Source organism: Rhipicephalus microplus, chromosome 5 (assembly GCF_043290135.1).
Source record: "Rhipicephalus microplus isolate Deutch F79 chromosome 5, USDA_Rmic, whole genome shotgun sequence".
NCBI lineage: Eukaryota > Metazoa > Arthropoda > Arachnida > Ixodida > Ixodidae > Rhipicephalus > Rhipicephalus microplus.
In genome coordinates, this window is record NC_134704.1 from 83391007 (window position 1) to 83407926 (window position 16920).

Sequence of the window (16920 nt, forward strand, 5' to 3'; positions counted from 1 at the left end):
GGCTTGGAGGCTCAAGCACTGCTTGCCATAACCGATGGCGGAACCGGAGTTTTAGAGAAACAGAACAAACAGCAGCAGAGTACGATCATGATAATAGTGAATGAGGGGGAAGTGGCTAGGTGGAACTAGTCACCACCCGGCGGAAGCGCTTAAGTCACCGGCACATCGAGTGTCTACTACAGCTGTTCGCTACACCTACTGGTGTACTTCATGACTTGGTTGACATGGTTCTTTGTGTTGTGACTTCGCGTGTAGCGTCTGTGTGTGTGCACGTTGCTGTTGCCGTAACGCTTCATACCGATGGCGACAGTCACAGGAGTTAAGCTGCCACAGCAGCCAGCAATGATCTTGAAAGAAAGGTGATGATATTGAAAGACGTGAATGCAGGTGTTTCTCGACAAGAGATAATAAAAAAATACGATGTTAAGAGAAGCACCTTCAGCGACTATGCGAAGAACCAACAAAAATTTTCGAAGCAATTGATAGCGGCGAATTCCCTGCAAAACAAAAAAGACAGCAGCACACCCGATGCTGGAAGATGCACTGCTGCGGTGGATAACAGACATGCAAAACAGCGAGCTTCCCTTGAGTAGACCGTTGATCTGTCAGCAGGTACTGACTGAGAATGAACACGAAATCTTTCAGTGCGTCTGAAGGCTGGTTTGACCGCTTTGGAGAAAGGCACAGGTTGGTCTTTCGAAACGTGTGCGGGGAAAAAGCAGCAGTGGATGAACGGCGTATTCCTGACTTGAAGAAAACTGAGCTTCCCCGGTATTTGGCTCGTTATGAACTTGCCAACGTCTTCAATGCCAATGAAATGGCTCTTTTTTAAAGCCTTGCCGGTAAAATCGATTACGTTCAAGGGCGACCCGTGCGTTACAGGGAAGAGGAGCAAAGAAAGGGTCACTGTACTTCTCGCTTCAAATATGTCGGGTACAGAGTGCCTGCCACTGCTAGTCATCGGAAAGGCACGTAACCCAAGGTGTTTTAAGAACATTCAGCCCTTTCCTGTGCAATATCGCGCCGACAGAAAAGCCTGGATGACCTCGGATATTTTCCCAGTTTGGCTGTGCCAGTTCAACCGCCGCTTTTCTTCTAACAAGCGCAAGGTTTTACTTTTAGTTGACAACTGCAGTGCTCATACCAGAGTGACAGGGATGGAGTGCATCGAACTTGCATTTCTACCTGCAAACACGTCAGCTACTCTGCAACTGCTAGATCAAGGGATAATTCAGCATATAAGAAGCAGGTACAGAAATCATGTGCCGGAACGAATCCTGCTGTGCAAAAAAGCAGGGCGAGAATATGACCAAACTCTGCTAACCGCAATTCACATTTTAGCGCATGTATGTAGCGAAATGCCGCCTGCGATCATTGCAAATTCTTTTTGGCACAGCGGCTTTGTCCACCCTGACAACTCGGATATTCCTCCAGAGGTCACTCCAGAGGACCCCTGCGAGCACACTGGAAATATGAACGAGGTGAATGACATGCGTTTTGACTCTCTACTTCCTAGGGGCGTCCAGATTTTAGACTACGTCGTCGTAGACTATCATGTTGCCGTTGCTGGTCTACTGACCGACTATGATCTATTGTTGGAAGTGCTTGAGGAGAACCACTATAACTGTTTCGATGATGATGGTCAAGATAAGCCTCCAACACGTCACTGCACCTGCAGGAGGCCGTTGAAGCCCTCGCTGTCTTCGAGAAGTTCTGCGTTTGCTCTTGCGACAGTGAACGTGCGCACTACCACCTGATGGGATTAAACAAGATTGTTATGTCAAAAATTGCGACAGCGAAGCAGACGAAAATAACGCACCTTTTCGAGAAATAAAAGTTTGTCGGCGCTGTGTACGTTTTCCTGTTGTTTTCATGGTCTATTCGATAATTTGAAATTTGGTTAAGTCGGACATTTTATCTGGTCTCGTGAGATCTGAGCTTTTTCTGTACAAGCAAAACGTCTTGTCTAGATGCCAAAATCGAGCACCAAGCAGTGCAACATCAGTACGACAAGCCCCTGGCAGTCGGACACCCACGGAGGCAACGAGTCGCACCTGCCATACTACGAAACTCCGTGTTGTAAAACAGCAATAGTTTCGTTTGTTTGTTCTTTTGCACCCGCCTTAACGAGGACATGAAGACTTCAAGACAGTCGAGTGTTAGCTCATTTATTAGCTGGTTGCTAGCACCATCTACGTTCTGCACCACGAATAGTGGTAAATGGCTCAAGTCTAGCCTTGGCGTGGAAGCTTTGCCTCAGTAGTAGTCTGTGCACGTTTTTGTGTGCGAGGGTGCGTGTGAGCGAGAGTTAGTGCATTAGTTCAATGAACGCCACGTGTGTCCCCCGTGCAGCGAACTAGGGCGTGTCTGATGTCAACATTCTTTTTCCTTTCCTTTTTCAATTATTAAAAATGTTTCATTTTTACTCAAGGATTCCTGTGGGTGTGTGTCCCCGGGAAGTTTTACAACACGATAGAGTCACTGTTTAGAAAATGTCCTCCGGTTGTAATGACATGCTGAATGTTTGTTCCATTTTTTCAGGCTAGGCGAAGGTTCTAAAACTGGAATTGCGGCCTCCGTTGTGACATCAAATGTTGCTCATAGTGAATGTGCACAGATGTCGACCGGCACTCTGCACACTGAAGCTCCCCTTTTGCCAGCACAGCAGCTTCCTCAGCTAGAGAGCTGCATGTGTTTTGCAACGACTCTACATGGCACAATGGCCACTGCAGCTGCCTTCACTTGAAATTTCGGCAGCTGCTCAATACGTTGGAGGTTACATTGCCCTGTTGTAAACGAGTTCAAACAATGCAAAAGTTGCACTGAAATTTGCTCGAAGCCTGCCAGTATTCAACCCATCTTTCAGTTCACGCGTAGCTAGGACCGAAGTGGGCTGCTTTACCAGTCAGACCAGTTGCCGTTTCCAGATTACATGCTAAGGACATTCGCTGATCATGCCCTGAAGGACAACCCCACTCTGCAAAAGCCATTGTCAACCCTAGTGAAGCACGCTGTGCCAGCCCCGTGTGCATCAAACCTGCTCATGTGCAAAGAGGGCAATGACATTCAGAGAGTTAGGCTCGCGGAGCTAATATCTGTTCGATTTTCACAACCCCTGCTGGTCAACTATGCCCTCAACGTCAGCGACAAGAATGATGCATTTAAATATTTTGCGATAAAGGCCCTGTTCAGAAAATATGTGAACCTTTAGGGGCTTAGCGGCTATGAATGTGCACGTACATACATGTAAGTGTTCATTGTTGTTTATTGTTTTGTTTTCATTAAATGTGTGTATTCATATTGCATCATATCTGTTAATTTTCCAGCATATAGAGCGACCATGCATAACGAGCCAATGTTGGAAATGTATATGCACATCATGTGCAAGCATAGGTGTATCGCATACGCTGCCCCTAAACAATTTTGAACCCTAAAAAGGTGACTTGGGTTACCTTTGTTGTAACTTTGCGTTTTCTTGCCTTTCTCTCACCTTTCACCCCTCCGGGGTCGCCACTGTTATCTCAAGGTCAGGAGAGGCCCTGCTGCGACAACATGGGCTGTGACAACATGGGAACAGTGTTCTGTAGCTGAGAACGGTGTTGCAGTGCCAGATTTGTGGCAGTGAGGGTAGCAAATCGGGGGAGAGAGCGAGAAGACCTTGAGGGCACGAACAGGGACGTGAGAGACCACCCGGGCAGTAGCGATTAGAGGACCAAAACAAACTACTGGGTTTTTTTCTTGAACGCTGCCCAGCCTCTTCGTGTCCCATAACGAAGCAGTTTTGGTGCCCTTGCATTTTATATTGTTTCTGTTTACCTTAATAAACAGTTTTCACTATCTAAGATGTTCAACGACCGTTTTTATGCGAAATATGTTGGTGTAGAAACCCGGGAATGGACTAAACATTCATTGATCAACTGTTTCCCACAATGATTCATCAGACAATTCCTCGCACAACCATAAATATCCTCAAGAAAAAAGGGAAAGTGATCAGGTCGCAAGTGACGCACTTCATAAATGACGCGGCAAAATTTTCAGCAGCGCTTCTCTTGTCGACCTCGAAGAGGTGAGTGGTCCCATAGAATGTCTGCGGTTAGCCAAGTGGCAACTCAGACGCAGACACTACGATAGAGCCTCACCTTAGAGAGGAAGACGCAGAAGCTGAATTCCAGACTGTCCTTGAATACACCGATAAGCTAGCGACGAACATACAGCAACTTGAATACCAAAGGAAATGTGCCCAAAAGGACACACGACCCCAGGAAGCTTTAGCCATTCGAAACCAACAAGTGAAGCTTCTTGAGTTGGAAATATTGAAGTTCAATGGCAAGAGGAGCAACTAGCAACCACTTTGGGAACATTTTGACATCGCCATTAATAGGAATCAAGAACTGAGCAACATCGATCGATTCAACTACCTGAAATCATTGCTCACTGGGGAGGCTTTCGCCGCCATTGCTAGTCTCCAGGCGACTTCGCAGTGCTACGCACACGCTATCGACATCCTTCAGGAGCGCTTCGGCGACTCCTCCACCTTAGTTCAAAATCATATGCAAGCCATCATCGACCTACATCTGGTGAATTCTGCATAAAACGTGCGCGATTTGCAGCGTATGCTCAACTCCATCCAAGTGCACAGTAGTTGTTTGAAGGCCTTTGGTGTCGGACAGGACTCCTACAAGGCAATGCTGTACCTCGTGCTCCTGCGAGCACTGCCAAGGGAGTTTGTGCTTAACTACCACTGATCATGGGCTGAGGAAGAGGACAAACATGGAGCTGTGACAACTGACGACGAAGCTGCCTCAATGACATCGTCTTCAAAATCATCGCATCGACCGCCGCTCCATCACTCGCTCCATTTCTTCGAACTTGAACTGCAGAGCAGGGAACGCACCCAGGAGGACTGGCCGGACGTCGCAAGCGGTAAGGTACATTCCAAATCAAATATGAGCATTCGGCAATGGGATGATGCCAGTAGAGAAAAGGACGAGCCGCCGTGCCCATGGCGAAGCCCATTCGTCGACCTCTTCTTTATTCTGAGCACTACTGGTAACTCCCTAATGATGATAGTGACTATCTTCGCCGTTCACACAATATTTAACAATGCCCACAATTCAATCAGCTGCAGCATTGCATGGCGTAACATAGAGCATGGAATGCAAACTGTGCAATTCAAGAACGCACGATAGCCAAGAATGTAACGCCACTCTATACCTCAAAGAGAAGAGGGCTATCCTCACGGCAAAGGGCAGATGTTCTTGTTGCACCAAGCATTGTCATCTCTCAAAAAAGTGCACAGTGAAAGTAAAGTGCAAGAGCTGCCAATGAAGGCATGCGACAAGTATGTGTGACCCTGCATGTAATAATGCCACCCAGACATTAAGGTTTGGAACAAACGAGCGCAGAGAACGTCACGTTGCATGCTTCGGAGCCTAAAGAAGCTCCATCAAACCGAACAGTTTTGATGCCTACTGTGACGGCTGTGAGAAAGGGATTGAAGACGAAATGCGATTCGAGGGCATTATTCGACAGTGGTGGCCAGTGGACCATCATTACCGAACCATGCTCAAAAACACTAGGATGCAAACTTCCAGGTACCAAAATCCTTTGTCGGCGTGCTAGGCGGAACCCACAGCCAATGCATTTTTTCCAGAGTTGAAGTGTGCTTGATCAGTGCCGATGACGGCAGAGTGTTGAACAAAAGATCGAAGCGCTAGAAACACCTTCGATATGTCAGCAGTTCAATCCTTGCCCCATCGAAAAAGTTAAGACAATTTTGCTCGAGCCATCATTGCCAATAGGTGACCATTGCCAACAATGTATAAGCCCTACCATCGATGTGTTGATTGGGTACGACCGTTTCTGGGACTTCGTCGCTGTGAAGGCGAAAAGGCTCACCAGCGCTCTGACAGCATTTGAGACAAGTTTTCGGATGGGCAGTCCAAGAAAAAATATTGACTGCCTGCAACAAAACTAACTGCGCTAATGCAATCGTTTTGAGGGGGACTATTACAGATCAGGAAACAGCGCTGATCTTGAGGGCGTTCTGGGAGCTGGAAAGTATTGGAGTGTCTGACCGTCCAGAAACTGCAGAGGATGAGCACCTAATCAAGGAATTTTCGGAGAATATAAAAGAAGTGGGCGGACGCTACGAAATCAGGCTACCATTAAAAAATGAGGTTGACCCAGCAGAACTCCGGCTGTAGCGGAGAGACACTTCTGTCAGTTGACAAAACGGCTGTTGAAGGCGCCTAGCTTACTGCAAGAATACGACAATGAAGTGAAACGGTTACTAGCTGAAGGCGTAACCGAAAGTGAGCACGACGAAAGCGATAACGATGGCAAGGACATTTATTACGCGCCACATCAGCCAGTGCTCCGTGAAAACAGTACGACTACGAGGCTGCGGATCGCTTTTTACGCGTCTTCGCAAAGTGGGGTGCAAAATCACTCAACGAAAATTTAGAAAGCGGGCCTAACCTTAATCCTGAACGTCTACGCGTGCTGCTGAAGTTTCGACGCCCCCGAATAACACTGGTTAGCGACGTGCAAAAACCATTTTCTGGAGCCCATTCCACTGACTGAGATGAATTAAGGTTTCCGTGGGTCAGTGAAAAACCTGACATAAACAGGCTTTTTTCCGAAGTAGAGGTTTTCAGGATGGCCAGAATCCCATTTGGGACGACATCAAGCCCTTTCCTTATAGCAGCAAGACTTCAAAACCATTTCAAAACAATGAAACATGATCTCCCAGAAACAGAGGTGATTCTGTAACAATCTATTTACCTGGACGACCTGTTGTGCAGAGCAGCTAACGAAGAGGAAGCCACGAAGATCTACAAAGAGGCTAATTTCATCTTTGAAAAGGCGTCTATGCACCTTCACAAGTAGGCATTCAATAGCAAACATCTTGGGACAATATTCAATCATGAGGACCCTGCCAAACGAACGATGGGGAAAACGACAAACCCGCTGAAGGTGCTTAGTCTTGCGTGTGAATCGATTGGAGAATGTTTAATGCTTCTCCCAGACTCCGTGATCGAATTCTCGAAAGTGCAAGCGAACACGTCACTTTTTGTACTACAAACGATGGCGCGCCTATATGACCCCCTGGGATTTGTTTCTCCTTATATGGTGAGATCAAAGGCTCTCTTTCAAGAAACCTGGAAAGAAAGCTTGTCATGGGACCAACAATTACCCGAACACCTCCTCAATGACTGGACAAAATGGCGTGAAAGGCTCATGTGTGTCAGTCAAATTAGGATATCTTCAACATACGACCCTAACATCGATGGGAAGCTGATGCGTCGGAATCTGCGGATATTTGCAGATGCTAGCCCAAAGGCCTATGGTGGCCCTGCCATCTATCTCTGCACCGAGGATGACACAGTAGCATGCTGCTCTACACTTGTATTAGCGAAATGTCGAGTGGCTCCATTCAAGCAGATAACTTTGGCAATACTAAGGCTAATAGCATCATTGGTTGCATTACAACTCTATCAGATTGTGAGGACAAATCTCTACTTCTCGGTACAATAATTCTATCTGAGGACAAATTCCGGGTTGCGGATGAGATTTCAGCCAAGAAGGACGCGTGTTTTTGGGCTCCCGTCCTTACCCCAATCGTCGCTCTGCGCTCTTAGGGCGCAGCCCTTTTAAGGGCTACATATGGCGCCTCAGCAGGATGCAGTCGTGGCAGCCTCGGCATCACCTACAGTGCCAACACAGCAGCAGCAGGCCCAATTCAAGCCAGCACGCTCCAAGAAAACCCAGCCGCAGAAAGTCAGCAGCCATCACACTGCTGCCATCTCCCCGGCTTCGAGCAAAGCGATGGTGCACACCGGAGCTTGCTCGTCTCCTACCACGGCCATGGCTATCTGCGAGAGATACCCCCCTGGCAGCAACACCTACTCCTCATCTCTTTCAACTACTGCGGCCGCCAAGCAAATGACGTCGGCCTCCAGTGAGCGCGATGTGCCCCAAGCATGCCTCCGCGTTCTGAAGGTCCCCACGTTCTTGGTGACCTTCCTCCGATTGGATGTGTGGCCACCATCATCTTTTGGCCTGCCGGAAGAAGGCTAACTTCCCGACTGCTTCGAGGAATGCGACTGCCGCCTTCCTTTCGGGGTTCCCAGCCACCCAGCGAGTGCGGGTGAATTTCCGGCGCAACCTTGTTGCTGTTGACAGCTACCCTACCGCCGATCTGACTGCCCTACTGCAGGTTGGAACGATCTGTGCGACCAAGGTTCGAGCCAAACAGCTCGACCTGAACACCTGTGTTGGCGTGGTTTTTGGAGTGGATCCAACGATCCCCTTCGAGGACCTCGCCGACAACATTGCTTCACCTGTGCCCTTCTTGTTCGGTGTGCGCAGAGGCAGCTGCCTCACCCTCACCTTCGCTGGGACTACCGTCCCGCCGGATATCCTGCTTTACAAGCAAAGGAGCCCAGTTCAACCCCGTCAGCTCCGGCCCCTGCAGTGCTCCCGTTGCGGCCGCTTCGGGCACGCAACTGCCACCTGCTATCGGGACAAACGGTGCCTGTGCTGCGGCATCAAGCACGCCCCAGGTTCGTGTGCAGCACACCCTTGTTGCATAAACTGCAGCGAGAAACACCCTGCAACCGAGCCCCGCTGTCCAGCCTGGCAACTCCATCACAGTGCCACGGTGATCATAGCCTCAACTGACGGCACCGTCACTCGCCGCCAAGCCCTGCAGCATGCCAGGACCCCTGGCAGCAACGCCTCCATCATCAAGGGTCGCTCCTTCCGAGATGCACTCGCCGGTACCGGAGACACGACCTCGGAGGCCGCCCCTTGTCCAGCAAAGAGTGCGCCCGTCGTCCCCACCTCAATGACGACTGCCCCGCCCTCGTCCACAGCTCAGCCGGCCCCTACTGTCGTCGAAAAGCGCTCGACGGTGGCACAGACACCGCACGCTTTTTCGCAACCGCCGGTTCCTGTCCCCGTCACCAGAAGCACGACGACAGAGCCCGCTACTTCGACCTCGCAGCAACCTGAAATCCAAAAAAGGAACGAGATCCTCACTGCTCTTGCTATAGGACTTCGAGTGGTGCTCGGGGCCCTACCAGCTGGCTGCCACGAGCGCGATCTCGCTTCTGTGCCCCTCCTCACCTTCGAGGCTCTTGCCCAACGGTTTGGCATCAACCTGAAGGACTCACCTGGTTATCGTGAAGTCTGCTCTCGCCCGTTATAAATCGCGCACATCACTGTATCACTGTCCTTCTTGGTCTTGGTGATAGTCCCAGTCGACTGTGAGTGGCATACTTTCGCACGTACGCTTATTCCGCTTTTTCTTTTTTTTCTTTTCTTCGCCTTACTGCTACATCGCGCTGCACACCACGCCTTCTTCCTGCTCGGAGTTTCACGTGTCCTTGTTCACGTGGGCTGCTCCGAGCTGCCTGACGGCTTTTTCTTTTTTTTTCTTTCTTTCCTTCCCATTCTTCGTGGGCGCATTCAGCCCTTGCAGCAGACACTCTCTCCCCTTCGCTATCAGTTCGGGAGCGCCCTAACTTCTTTCCACTTGTCCAGTGGTTTCTTTTTTTTCCTCTCTCTTTTTTTTTCTTTTTTTCCCTTGACGGGCGCATTTCCTCACTCCCAGCTTCTCGGCTGGTCTTTCTGTATATCGCGCCTGCCGCGTTTGTTTCTTGCGCGCGTGCGCGATACGAGTGATCGAATGCTTTTCACCACCCTATTCTTACCTCTTCTCTTCTGTCTCTTTAATTCCCGTTTCCTCTTACCTGCGCATAACTGTGGAGGTGCCCTCGATTAAGAGAGGCAGTAACGGGACTGCGCTTTTTTCTTCCTTTTTTCTCTTTTCAAAGCCACTTGCGAGGACAAATTCCACGATCGCTCTGAACTTTCCAGGGCGACATTGAGCCCGAAAGGAGAACCCAGCAGATCTTTTGACTAGGAGACTTTCAGACCAAAATCTGACGTCCAGCACTATGTGGTGGAATGAACCTTCGCGGCTGTCGCAAGTAGAAGAAACATGGCCGATCAAACCGCAAGCCACTGAGTTCAATCCTGAAGAATCTGAACAACGAAAACAGACTGAGGTACTTGCGAAGAGTATCAACAAGGACAATTTGCTCGATATTACAAGATTTGGCTGTGCTGCTAAGGTGGAGAGAGTTACGAGCTGGACTTTCCACTTCATAAAAGAACAGTAAAACGAAGAAAAGAAGTTTAGGACCACTGATAGCAGCAGAGCTTGATTATGCCCATTTCTATTCGTTAAAAAGGGTGCAAAACTCGGCATTTTCTACTGAAATTCAGTTTTGAACAAATGGGCAAACGTTGCCACGAAACTCCCCCTTGAGGGATTTCAAGCTCTGGACCGATGACAAAGGTCTCCTGAGCATACGAGGGCGGGCCAGTTCATCGAACATAACAGAAGACTAAAGACACCCTGTGCTACTGCCAAAACGGCATCACTTCACTCAAATGATCCTGCAGCGGGCTCACTGAAAGCTTCTTCATGCAGGTGCCAGAGACACTCTTGTACAACTGCGTGAAAAATATTGGACTGTGCGCAGATGCCACTTAGTGAGAAATGCTGCGTGATCATGTGTGTGTGCGAACGTTTCAGTAATACGAGCATGGATGCAGCAACAGGACTTCTTCCACCTGACCAAACTGCTAAAGCGGGGCCCTTTGAAGTGATAAATATGGACTTTGCCGGCTTCCTCTATGTGAAGAAGAGGGCAGTGCAGGCGAAAGCGTACATTGTACTTTTCACGTGCGCAGTGACAAGAGCAATCCATCTTGAGCTCGTGCCGGACACGACTACCGAGTTTCTTGCAGGCTTTCAGTCGGTTTGTAGTGCATGGAGCGTTATGTAAAATTTTTTACTCGGACAACACCATAGCTTTCAGGCGTGCATTGGCAGAACTCGCCGTTCTTTGGAAGACCCTGCGGCACCCCGACATATTGGTTTATTTCACCCATTTGAACACAGAGTGGCGATTCATTGTCGAACACGCCCCATGGTGGGGAGGCTTCTACGAGCGGCTGGTTTGCAGTTTAAAAACGGCGCCGCTCAAGAAAGTAATTGGACACTGATGTCATGGTTTCATAGAGCTGTCAACCGTCTTAAGAGAAGTAGAAGCGGTCATAAATTCTAGGCCCCCCACCCACGTGCACGACGACCCCAACAACGGCTCCCCGCTGACACTGACCAGCTTCCTGACCGGAAAGCAGCTAATTACTTTGCCAGCAACTGGTAACAGAGCGCTCAAAGCATGTGCGAATTCTTTCAAACACTGCGGAAGAACAGAAAGCAAATGCTCAATGCATTCTGGCAGGTATGGCACAGCAAACATTTGAAACCACTGTGCTCAAAGTATGCAACGAAGCAAGCCAGGGGAGGGAGCCGAGGACCGGAGACGTACTGCTCGTACAAGAGAATCTCCTACGACTATTGTGGAAAGCTGGAGTCATTGTTTCGCTATTTCCCGGATGAAATGGGGCAGTACGGTCTTGTGAAGTTTCAACACCGCAGGGCAAGCACGTAAGAAGCCCCACCCCGTTCAGCGAGTATACCAGCTGTAAATGTCCGAACTGTAGAATGATCAAGCCCATTAGGCAGGATAGTGTTGTAACTTTGCATTTCCTTGATTCTCTCTCTCCTCCCACCCCTCCGAAGTCAGCACTGTTATCTCAAGATCAGGAGAAGCGGTGACTGCGGCAACACGGGAACAGTGCTCTGTAGCCGACAAGTGTGTTGCACTGCCAGATTTGTAACACCGAGGGTGGCGAATCGGGGTAGAGAGAGAGAGAGAAAGCGGGCTGACCTTGAGGGCACAAACAAGAGCGCGAGAGATCACCCGGGCAGTTTCAATCAGAAGAACAAAACGAACGACTGGATTTTTCTCTGGAACGCTGCCCAGTTTCTTCGTGTCCCGTAACGAGCCAGTTTTAGTGTGTGTTGTGTTTGATATCATTTCTGTTTACCTTAACAACCAGTTTTCCCTATCGAAACGTTCAACAACTGTTTTATGCGACCACCTTACTTCAGTTTTACCGTTCGTTATCAAAGGAAGGATGAGAACTGCGCCATACTCGTATTATAACCAGTTCAATGTGTCTTCCTGCGCAACCAACCACTGCAATCTCTAGAACTTTGAGGTGAAATTGGTTCAGTTACACACAAGTTCACGCATGTATACGTGCATCTAACAAGAAAACATTCACAGAGGTGGCAAACTCATGTGCTACATGCATATTCTCATTATCCTTCATCACCAGTGCGCGAGCACATTCAAATTGGTGTGGTTTTGAAGATGAGGAATGAAAGTGACAGCCAAACGAACATGGGCCTAAGCTAATGTCAGAACAGATTAACAAGCTCGCTTGGGAACCTGCATCGTGGTGACTAACACTTCGACATTGACATTAAACAACATTCACAGATGCCTTCAGAAAGCTGGCCTGCCAGCCTTTGAACCCTTGCACATAAATGCGGATTTCTTCTGCAGGATTCTGCAAGGTGGCAGATGGATTGAGCAAGGGAAATCAACAACAACCCATTTGCAGCATGAAGCCACAAAGATAGATAGATATGTGGGGTTTTACGTCCCAAAACCACCATATGATTACGAAAGATGCCGTAGTGGAGGGCTCCAAAAATTTAGACTACCTGAGGTTCTTCAACGTGCACCCAAATCTGAGAACACAGCTAGGCCTACAGCATTTTCGCCTCCATAGAAAATTCAGTCACCGCAGCCGAGGTTCCATCCCGCAACCTGCGGGTCAGCAGCCGAGTACCTTAGCCACTAGACAATCGCAGCGAGGCGAAGCCACAAGGAAACTGATACGGACTTCTAAGAGAGAATGGTTGTTTTCGTTTGCTTCAAGTTATCAAGTAATTCAGCCTTGCTCTGCCGATTGCTAGCTTGATGGTTAGCTTAATCGGTAGAACGACCGGCCTAGAGAGGCGCTGGTCCAGGTTTTGATCCCAGACCAGGACAAATTTTTCGGCAACTAAGAAGCTTTATTTCTCAGAAATCCATATGTACTGTATTTACTCGAAAATTGGTCGAGCACGAATATAGGTCGACCCCTAATTATAGCGCTATACGAGAAATAAAAAAAAATATTCGAATATAGGTTGACCCATACTTTCTTTAGGAGCGGAAAATTTGAAACGTACCACAACTTTATTCACAATAAGATTTACTACGCCCTTTAATCGCTGTCAGGAGCATCGTCATCCTCAGACTCGAAAGTGTAAACAAAGTTGACGTCCGATTCTTCGCAAGCACCCTCGGCACCCCAGATGACACCGTCCTTGCTACCATCGAGCGCGTTTGAAATGCAGCACTTCTTAAAGCTGGTCACGATTATTCCCGATGGGAAGTCGTTCCGCTTGTCTTTCACCCACGTCCCGACTACACTGAGAGGAGCGTTCTTGCAGCGTCCCGTCGGGGTCATGGCGACATCGTCCTTCACGAGCCCCTCTTTGTACAACTTAGCGACAAGGTACTTAATTGGCTTGTTGACGACTACATCATGTGGCTGTAGCTGAGAAAGAAGTCATACCACCCGGTATGACGACCAGGTTTGTGTTATCCTTCTTCAGGGCCTCCTTGACGCCAGGGCACATGTGAACTTTGAATGAGTCTAGGACAAGCATATTGGGCAGGCAGAAGTTTGCTCCCGGTCGCTTCATCCAAACCGCCTGGGTCCACTCTTTCACCATCGCCTCATTCATGAACCCCTTTTCATTTGCACGGATGATAACATTCATAGGAAACTTCTCATTCTTCGGGAGCGTTTTGCGGCGAAATATAACATATGACGGCAGTTTCTTCCCATCTGCTGTGCAGCACAGCATCACAGTGAAGCGTGTGTGCTCATAACCTGTTGTTTTATACGGCAGGTAGAGCTTCTGGAATATTGCGCTCTATGTTGCGGATAGTTTCACCGCTTGATCAACAGGCGTACATCTTTCGCTCCTTTAGTTGCGATCGTCGTGTGACTAGGCATGTTCAAGTAGACCAGAGTTTGGTCAGCGTTGCCTATATGGCCGAGAATGTAATCCTTCTTACGCCAGATGTTTAAGCAGTATCGCTGGAACTCTGCGAGCCAATTCTCATGCACTGCAGGCAAACACTAGCAGATGATCTTTCTACAATGGAGAGAGAGTCCATTCCGCTGCATAAACTTTTGGACCCAGCCCCGACTTGCCTTAAATGTTGACTGATGAATCCCATCTTATTGTGCCAACTGCCGGGATTTCGTCTATATATCCTCGCAGGAAACCGGGAGACCTTTGGCACGTTCCTCTTCCACATAAAGCCTCAGATCTTTTTCGAGAGCACCATGCCTGCCGGTAGCTGGGTCGCGAAAAGCACGATGCCACCTATTGCAAGCAAACAGTTGCTCCCGCTGTTCCAACCCCTTATTAACTTTTCATTCATGTGAAACTCGCGCTGAACGACACAGTTGTTGGAATTCACAGCATAAAAAAGTATCACCTCACGCCTAAAGTCAGTGGTATAACTCTGCCGACGTGACATTGTCGCTGAACCGCGCAAAGGCAAACACTAACCCTGCCGTTATGTCAAGATACAGTGACTGCAAGATGAAATAATATATGCGGCCAGTGCCACCACTGCAACTGCACGTCGGCAAACGGCAAGGCTCCTCGGGACTACACGGCATATTTAGAGAAATCACGGGTCACAGCGCAAACATGGCAGAGCGGCTACATTTGGCATGCAGAAAAGATGGCATGCAGCTATTAGATGACAATTTTTTTTTCTTTTCTTAGTCACATAGTCTGAAAGAGGGCTGGGCTCGGTACTTACAGTCGAACCCCGCTACAACAAAGCTGACGGGGCGCGGAAAAAATTTCCTTGGAGGGAAAATTTCGTTGTAGTGAAAACGAAAATATATAGCTGATCTGAGCTAGCAAAACAAAGTAACGCTTATTCTCAAGATTCAAAAAATGTCCGCTGCTTCCTATTCTTTTCCAGCAGCGTCACGACGTGATTCTGACTCATGCATAGCGAGGCCACGGTGAAAAGCACGCTGAAACAACGCCTAAAACCGCCTTCGAGAACGAACCAAACAGTCGCACTAACACGTTAACACGAGCAGCTGTCCGCCATCAAAAATATTCGACAATGCTGAGACAGAGGCAGGGTATCGTGGAGCGGCAACTTTTGCATTATTCTATGCCATTATCATCATCCATCACTCGTGGCTAGCTTACTTTGTTGATAATGCAGACGAGCAGCCACTCTGATTAGTTATCACACTGGTCAAGCGCGAACATAATGACAAGTATCGGAATAAAAAAAGGCATTGTTCCGTGGTTGCACCCAGCAGCTGCGTGAAGAAAACCATGAGCGATAGTGTACTAGATTAGGTGTAGTGGTCCGAGGAGCGTCGCGAGGAAGGCGTGCGTCTGAAGCAGAATATCCAGAAAGACTTCGTGGCCGCACGGGGGCGCTGCAGAGTCTTTCACCTTGGTTTAGCGTCATTCAGCTGCCACCGCGTTGGTACGTTGGTTGCTTCAGTCTGTCTTCTTTGTGCTCGCAGTGCTCGTATTGACGTTCTGTGTTTTGTCAGTGCATTGTTTTTATTCCGTTTTATGTGTTCGTCATTTACCAATGAAAGGACATGACAAAGCCTCGTCGGAAGAACTATTGCTTCGCTCCCGGTTGCATAACTGGGTAAAGCGGTGTGAAGAACGCGCCGAAGTTATCGCTGTTTGATGTCCCCGAGGACGATGAAAGGCGCCGTGTTTGGCAGCGCAACCTTCACCATGCTGATAAACCCTTGGAGCTGTCTGACGCCGTGTGTGAGCTCCACTTATAAGAAAAGCACATACTCCGGGACTATGTTCACGTCATTGATGGCAAAGAAGTAAGAAAACCACATGGGAAACCGTCACTCTCACCGGACGCAGTCCCGACAATTCTGCCAAATGCTCCCAAATACCTGTCCAAAGTGCCAGTACGCGAAAGACCCCCACGAAAAAGGGCGTCTGCAGAACCAGCAAAATGTGACCCTGCTAAGAAACTTTTTCTTGGAAGTGAGTGAGCTTCAAACAGACGAACCAGCAATCGACGTAGAGGCCACGCCGTTTGATTTATGAAATGTGCCTCTACCGACGTAGCACTGGGCTGCTCGCAAGTTTGCCGATTTTGATGGTGCTGCCCATGTTCAGGCCTCTTTCAACAGCGAGTCTCAAGCTGTCGTGGTTGAAAAGACTGTTTTTATGAACTCCCGATGTACGGAAGGCGATGTTGTGTGCCGGACGTATGTTCGCCGCACGCTAACATCGGAAACACTCTCGCGTACCCTGATGCAGACTTGCTGCACATTTGTAAAGGAGCAGGCGAACGACCGGAGTTTTCCTCTTTGCCTCTTACAAGACGGCTAAAGCAACAGATTATCTACCTGGATGGAGTTGTCCCGAGTGTAAAATGCAGAGGAAGTGTGCCTAGAGGAGGTTAGAAACTAATTTTATACTCGAAATAATATTAAGAATATGCCTACTACACGCTAAGGAATTCCAGGGGGTCGAATTTGCGGTACCCTCCACTACGGCGTGTTTGTATTGGTTTTGGCACACAAGGCGCTCTAAATTATTATTCGGCTTAGTTGTTTTCGGTGACTATTTTCGGGTCCTTGACTACACATACGCATTTGTGCTTGTCATTTTGAAACATGTACTAATTGGAAATAGCCTAACTGTTACTGAAGGTATCAGTGCCATATCTTTTCTTTTGCACATGGTTTCATGCAAGCGTTATACTTTACAGGAGCCCCATGCATATTGTGCAAGTATCTCGGGAAGGCGCTGCTGACGAGACGGAGCGAGCTCAAGCGAAAAAGCTTGCAGGTCACACCTGCCAAGAAGCTTCGACTTCTCAGCCATAACAATCG